Genomic DNA, 8,470 nt, shown 5'->3' with positions numbered 1-8,470 from the left:
AATACTGTATCTGAAGTCTCTTTTATATAGACCTTAGTGGTCCCCTAATACTGTATCTGAAGTCTCTTTTATATAGACCTTAGTGGTCCCCTAATACTGTATCTGAAGTCTCTTTTATATAGACCTTAGTGGTCCCCTAATACTGTATCTGAAGTCTCTTTTATATAGACCTTAGTGGTCCCCTAATACTGTATCTGAAGTCTCTTTTATATAGACCTTAGTGGTCCCCTAATACTGTATCTGAAGTCTCTTTTATATAGACCTTAGTGGTCCCCTAATACTGTATCTGAAGTCTCTTTTATATAGACCTTAGTGGTCCCCTAATACTGTATCTGAAGTCTCTTTTATATAGACCTTAGTGGTCCCCTAATACTGTATCTGAAGTCTCTTTTATATAGACCTTAGTGGTCCCCTAATACTGTATCTGAAGTCTCTTTCCCGAAATTCAGCCTTGGTGCAGAATTACAGCCACTAGAGCCAGTCCCACAACACAATGAGTGATTCCTTAGTATGTGCCATTTCTGCTACTGAGGAGGAGAGGGGGGGGGGGGCAAGGTGGAGGGTGGGGGTGTGGCCTTGACCAACTGCCACTTTGCTCATTTGAAAGCCATGATGTCTCTCTCTCTCTCATGGGTGGGCCAAATTCTCTGGGCGGGCAAAGCAGAGAAAGGGGAGGTAACCTTGCTCCTTATGACCTCATAAGGAGAAGATTCCAGATCGGCCCATCTGAGCTTTCATTTTCTCAAAGGCAGAGCAGGATACCCAGGGCTCGGTTTACACCTATCGCCATTTCTAGCCACTGGGGGACCATAGGTAGGCTGGGGGAACTCATATTAATGTTAATATCAGGTCCTATCTCCTGACCACTCAGCTATCCTAACCTGCCTTTCCATCCCCAGCACGGACTGTTCACACGTCTACCCTCAGGCCGGAGGTACAGAAGTGTTAAATGCAGGACCAACAGATTAAAGAACTCTTTCTTTCCTACTGCCATCAGACTCCTAAACAGCAGATAGGAGTTTGTACTCATGGTCCACCTCATATAACTGTACTCTGTAACTTGCACATGCATAACTTGCACTGTTTGCATTTGCACTGTTTATTATTATTATTATTATTATTATTATTATTGCTTTATATTTTACATGCTGCCTTTTAAAATGGTTTTATAGTTTATATATTTGTAGTATATATTTTAGATTTGACATTGTTTGGTATTCTGTGGACAGCAAAGGAAAAATGTGACAATAAAACTTTGAATTTGAATTTTTAATTATTCAAGGTCAGTGCCTAACCTCAACCAATCGGGCTGCTTCTTAAGGCGGATCTTGCCTAGAACTGCAGCGGGTTCCATAACTGTTCCTCAGTGTCCCCTCGTGCCCTGCATCATTATGGCTAAGTTCACACCACAAGTCTTAAAGCTTAATTCTGATTTTTTGTTTGGCTGTTCACATTACCTTTTTAAGATGTGGCCTGTATCAGATTCCAGTGTGAACTATTCGAACTGACCTGCATGCGCAAAAGAACAATAGCAATGACATCAGACGCAGCACGCTGTTGCACTAAAGTTAGGGAGGTTATGGAGGAAGGAAGCATTTTCGCTTTTATTTCAAAATGTTTGTGTAATGGCAGCCGTAACATTAATGATTAGCTGCTGAGGAGGAGAAGAATGAAGAGAAAGAGAGCCAAATTGACTATTTTGGCCTTTTGCAAGGTTATGGCTGCAAATTCACTACAGAGGTCTGTGTGGATGCAGAGACGAAGCCAGGAGTGGTGGGACTGCGTTGTGAATAGCTTCACAGAAGCTGTCGATGTAGCTTGACGTAAAAGTCGCATCAAATCCGCCTTGGTTGTTCACACATTGAAAAAAATCAGACCTGGGTCTGATTCAGGACCACATATGGAAGTGGTCTAAATCTGATTTGAAAAAATCCGATCTGGGCAAGATTTGAGTGTTCACACTACTTCTGAAGAAGTCTGACCTGGTCACTTGACCCCCAAAATCAGATTTGGGCCACTTTTGCATGCAGTCTGAATGCTGCCTAAATTTCTTCAATCAGTTATTCAGGCTTCCCCTTTAATTTGTCATCCATTTGCAGCTCTGCACTGCTTGGATAATAATATTATGATCCAATATAGCTTTTCCTCTAGCACCACCATTAGCTCAAATGTTTTTATGTGTGTAATATTTTGGTTTGTAACCAACTACTGTATGTGTAAAACTCATGCCATTTCCATCACCCTCTGTGCTAATTAGCAATTATTAGAATGCTAAACTAAGATGATAACCTGCTAACATTATATCTGCTCTTTGGCCTGTTACATGCTTTGATTTTGTCATCCTAATTTTCCATATTGTAATTTTGCTATGTTGGGCAATATAAATAGCAGTGACTTGACTTATTAACTTTAACTTTTTGTATTACATCAGTTTTGCACATGCTATTGCTGTTCCTAAAATAACTGAGGAATCACTCTACTGTTTTAAGCCTTAGTTATCGTAACTTATGTATATTGAATTTTAAATGTAGGCTCTCAAAAAGCCATTATGTCAGGCAACAGATTAAATACTGTAATTTGTCCTGACATGAAACAGTGGGTCTAACTTTAGCGCACGCAGCTCTCTAAAACCCCTAAGATGGTATCTCCTCCTTTTAACAGACTGATATTTATAGGAGAGCCATCTGAATAATTGATCTGGAAGTTGAAGTGGCCGACCACTGCGTCACGAGGCTACAAAGAAAAGCCTGATAGCTGTGCCGGATAGAACATAGACTGTAAAAAAAGAGGGATGGAGTTACTGGAGCAGAAGTTCCTGACAAAGACAGAGGAGTGAGTGCAGCACTCTGCTCCGCTCTCCGCTGCTCAGCTGACAGCTATTTGGAGCTTGTAGTTGACTCCTTTCTTTCTTTATAATTCTCCCCTGTGTGTGCGAAAGATCACAGTCACTGTTCTGGAGCGTAATTTCATTTAACCACATTATTACAAATGTTTAAACTATTGACATACATTTGCACACATTTGCACATATTAAGTTGCAGAAGGAGGAATTCTAAACGGGTCAAACATTTATGCAACATGCAACTGTATAGAGAGTATGTTCCTAAAACACTTAACTCTTTTGTGGTGATCATCCTTTTCTTGTGTTGTATCACTGTATAATACAACCACCTTTATAGCAACTCAACACTCGTGGCCCCTTTCTGTTCTGCGCTAATAAGATCCACTTCAGCTTTAATGAACATAAGCAACAAGGTTGTGTAATTGGTGAACATAGCATCATTGTCGTCGTCAAGAAATTGAAAAGTCATAAAAATGTCACATGAATATTCAGATGAGATGGACAACAGCTCTTCCCTTCCACATCATCCTAATTATGGGGATATGTTAATTGGGCATCTGTTGCCTGGAGTCAAATTCATCTTTTTCTTTCTCTTCGCCATTCTCCCTCTCTCACCCTGTGTTTGTCCTTGCTTTCTGCCTGTCTGACTGGCTGAACTGCCTCTGAGGTGGAATCAGCCACCACCAGCATTAGAAATGTGCACACACACACACACACACACACACACACACACACACACACATGCATGGAAACTATATAAGCAGCAGCCACACTTATGCACTAATCTCATGCATGGTAACTTGTGCGATCGGCAAGATGTACACATGCGAATGCGACATATGGAGGCGATGGCAATCTCTGTCAGTTGCAAGTGGTTGAAGGCGTCAGCTGGAGCTGCGATGCAAGCTGTGAAAACCAAGTCAATAAAGGTGACATGAAATTTTCAGGGAGTAAATATGCAAAACACCGGCTGCTGTTCCTCTCTTCGATGTGGATATAACATAGGACGCTGCCATTAGGTGGTTGCTTTTATTCAAAGTGCCTCGCCGTTCTGTGAGAGCTTGAATTTTTAGCGTGGCAGTGAATCAAACATTTAATCTGTTAATCTGTTGTTACACTGTCTAGTAAAGGCTAGTGTAGAAAAGGTTGCTTGAGGATCAATGTTGAAGGGTTATGTCAGGTGGAATTTAACAGAGAAAGTGAGTGCTTGACTGTCACTTGGTGATAAATGTTTAAAAAAGCTCTTCAGTTCCTCCCATCATGCCTCGGGCTGGGAGGATGTGATCCAGGTGTGTGTGGCAGCCACAAAGGAGCTTTTTCATCTCCTCTCATGAACCCCACTGTGACAGACTGAAAGCATTCAAACACAACCTCAGGTACAAGTTCCTGTCATTATTTGGTCTCGCTTTGGGGGTGGGAGAAAAAGTTTATTGGCATTTCTTCAAACCAATCACAATCGTCATGGGTGGTGCTGAGCACCGGACAGAGCCACCGTGCCGCTGCAAAATAGCCTCGGGAGGGAACTTGTTTTGATGGAACGTGTTTACGTTCAAAAGTAGTTTTAGTCGTAAAACAGAAAACTCATTTTGGACAGATAGTCTAGCTAGCTGTCTGAAGGTGAGAGAGGCAGTCCTTGAGAAATCTTGTTCTCGGAGCTTTGCTACAACGCTATAAATGTTAAATCCCCATGCTCTTGTAGACTTTACGTCTCTAAATTGATTGTACTGTTGTGTTATATACATAATATTATAGTCAAAAAGGCCCACAAATCTAGAAATATGTCAGAATTAGCCAGCCAGGTTTTCATCTGTAGACCTTGAGCAAGATAGTAAAGTAATAATGTGGAAACTATACATCCAATAAAATTTCTGTGTTGCTGCTCTTCCTGCACAAAAGGAATTCAGCCTATAGCTACTTGATAAAACATGTTATCCTGCACACACTGGGTCTGGTTGGACTTTCTGAGCAAACTGGCACATTATCAGAATCCTAAGCATCCAAGAACGTGTTGTTTGCAAGAGCAGCAAAACGTAATAAAAAAACATAGATTGTCATCAACAGGAAAATTGTAGGAAAAGACAGCATTGGTCACACAGTTAACCTCTGCAGAGTGCTTGCAAAAACATCCTAGCAATGAGCATTCAGCACCAACGACAAAATAAAAAAAAAGGACAAAATATAGAAAAATAATTGGATCACTCAGCAAAGTACTTTAAACTGTATTAAAATTGCGATAAGATCCTAGTAAACATAACATCATAGCAGAGAATAGAGGGAAAGAGTCAGGGCTGTACTTACAGTATGCACAGTGGTGCTAAATGCTAATGTCAGGATGCCTACAGCTTTTTAAAGATTATTTTTGGGGCTTTTTCTGCCTTTATTCGACAGGACAGCTAGGTGAGAAAGGGGGAAGACATGCAGGAGATTGTCACAGGGGGGATTCAAACCCTCGATCTCTGTGTCGAGGCATAAACCTCTCAGTACATGTGCACCTGCTCTACCACCGATCCAACCCGGCCACACAGTGACCATTCTTACATGTGAATGTTTAGCAGGTATAATGTAAACCACATTGGCCGTCTTAGTTTAGCGTGTTACCATGCTATCCTATGCTAATTACCAATAACACAAAGTACAGCTGAGGCTCATAGGAGCTGCTAGTGTGACAAAAAGAAATAAATACACTGAGTCACATGGGGAGACATGCAGAGCTTAAATTGTAAATCAGAGAGGCTGCTGATCCAGCAGGTCGGAAAGAGAAAATAAAGAGTCACGGAACACATCAAAACCACAGTGCCTGGCGCACAAACACATGTCCCGCTGTGCTGAAACTCAACAAGAATGACATTATTAACAACACATTGTGTAGCACAGCAGTGTAAAATATTGTCAGCCGTAGCAAACAATATACCCACAACAGGGGGAATAATAATTGACCATACTCATTTTGCCACACAGCACAAACAGCCACTAGCAGTGGTGTTTACAATAATAACATTACATGCACACATCGTGCTCACAACGACGGGGCTGTTATGGAAGTTTCCTTTGCAGCAGGGGGGGAAATTTCAGAGTATAGTAAATTGAAACAAATAAGACAGACTGAGACTAAAACCAAGTTGGGTTTTTGTATTTTATTAAAAAAGATATATTTGCAAATATAGGATCAACATGATTTCATAAAAGGCTGCAGCCCAGTGTGGAGTCAGTTTCTCAAATGAGTGCACAAGAACACTAGGCTTATATGCATCTTCAGAGTGACAACACACACGCACTTGGATTATTATGACGCTACAATTTTGACAGGCAATCTGATACACATGAAGACAATCAGATAAATACAAGAGACATCTCGGAGCCATCTCACCTCCTCCTCCCTGTACGACTGTCACCCCCCAGTTACAGCTAAACTGGCATGAGAAAACTAGAGATAGTTTTAGGGTGACCTTGTACCTTTATTGGTTCAGGCTAACAGTGCTCACATAATGTTCCAGACTGCATGTCTCACAGAGCTGGAATCAAAATCTGCATGTTGGAATGAGATAGACTCTTTCAGCATTTGTGAGAGCAGTAAAGTAGAAATAAAACATAAAAATATAAGGAATTGTGCTTAAATGTAATTTTGTCATTACAGGGCTTACACATCTTCATACTCAATTCACCATTTCACAGCACACCCACTTGCTTGCTTAGCTGTGGGGATTGTCAGAACTTCCTCCACAGCACTCTGGATCTGGCTAGTCCACACAGCATTCCGGGATGGGAGAAAAACGTGCTCCGGTTTATTGCCATTTCTTTAAACCAATCACAATCGTCTTGGGAGCTCACGTGCCACTATAAAATAGCCTCGGGAAGGAACTTGTTTTGGTGGAACATGTGTACGTTCAAAGGTTGTTTTAGTCGTGCAACAGAAAATTCAGATTGGACAGATAGTCTAGCTAGCTGTCTGGATTTACCCTGCAGAGATCTGAGGAGCAGTTAACCATAGTGGAAGGTAACGGACATCCGGCCGAAAAGAGTGTCATCCAGCGTAATTTCCGGCGGCACCGGACCAACCCCGGATATGGAACGTTGTGGATATAGACGATTACCCTCCTAATCAATCATCAACACTACACAGCAGAGAATAGTAACAAAAAAGCATGCTTACCTTTCTGTCTATTGTCCAAAACAATTCAATTCGTAGCAATGTTAGCTCACATGCTCAAAACTCACATGCTTCAGGCATCACTGTGTGACCTGCGTGACCTGCGTGATTGACGTCTCTCTCTTATTATAAAAAAAATAAACTGTTTAAAATGCATCCAAAATATACCCCGGAAATCTTGGGAGAGCTCAGTTTGAATTTGCTCAGCGAGTCACTCTGGCATTGAATAATGATGCTCATTACCCATGCCCTTGGAGCCGAGGTGCACCAATCACATCGGTGTATCTGATATAGGCAGGCCAGAAGCGACCTAAACAGATGACGACAGCGCTGCAATGTCATAGTCCGGAATCAGTCAGTAAACATTGGTTGTAGTGTTATCCAATTGCGTTGATATTTTCAAATGCATGCTTGGTGCCGCCCCTCGAGTTGGGCCATTTTCATTACTCATTGCCAGACCCTTAATCTTTCAGATTTGGGTCTGGATTTCCAGGCTATCCAAAATAGGCAAACTAGGGAACAAAAAGAATGACAGAACAGATATCATTAAATATAACACAAACTGTACAAAGGAGGTGCCTTTTAATCAAATAATTGCCAGTCCCAATCTGGGAATTCCTGATCATGTTCCGGCAAGATGCGGCACAAATTAAGTCCTGGAAACACGGCAATATTGATTCAGACAGACTAGATGCAAGCTTCCATCAAAGCGTGCAGGATGGGAAAAACACTATATGTGAGTGGACAAAGCCACAAATACGCTACATAAAACCAGTGACAGAAAAATAACACTTCTCCACAGTAGGTTAGAAGAAAGAGGAGCCGATGTGAGTCATATGCAACGAAAAAATCTTGGGAAACAGTTTCTTTTGATGAACACAGTAAGCGTAGCTGGACTTAAGCAAACAGAAAAAGTGACCACAGATGCACATCAGGTTTCATACTGAGCTTTTCTTTCATCTTGTGCTGCACTCACCACACAGACCTCCAGAGGACGTAGGGAATCTCTTTGCATCTCATTTTCCCCTCTCGCAGTGAAATGTTCAGCCGGGATGCTGAATATCACAGAGGGCCAGTTGTTGGCACAACACCAGACAGAAAAGTGCTGTGCAAGGGATTGTAGTCATGCCTTCTGGTCATTTCTCTGTATCTACACCACTTTACAGTCCAGGAGATGGAAATCAGCCAAGATCAATGTAATCGCACACTAAAGGCAAGAGCGGGAGGTTGATCCAATAAAAGAGAAGTTCATGCTCCAAGAATATGTAAAAACAATTCCCACAATATTTGAGAAGATATGGCGGAACTTGATTCACATTAGTTAAGGTGGGAACATGCACTTACAGTAAATCCTCTCTCTACTCAGTTTGAAATTTTTATTTCAATTTGTTCCCCTCTGCCAGAATGAAAGCTCGCCTTCTTTCATGGTCTCCTTTCCATTCAAGTATAACAGAAACGCCTGGCCTACTTTAAATCAGAAA

The sequence above is a fragment of the Perca flavescens genome, chromosome 4 (genome assembly GCF_004354835.1).
Source record: "Perca flavescens isolate YP-PL-M2 chromosome 4, PFLA_1.0, whole genome shotgun sequence".
Lineage (NCBI taxonomy): Eukaryota > Metazoa > Chordata > Actinopteri > Perciformes > Percidae > Perca > Perca flavescens.
The sequence above is the reverse complement of the archived record's forward strand: the minus strand, read 5'-3'. Positions refer to the sequence as shown.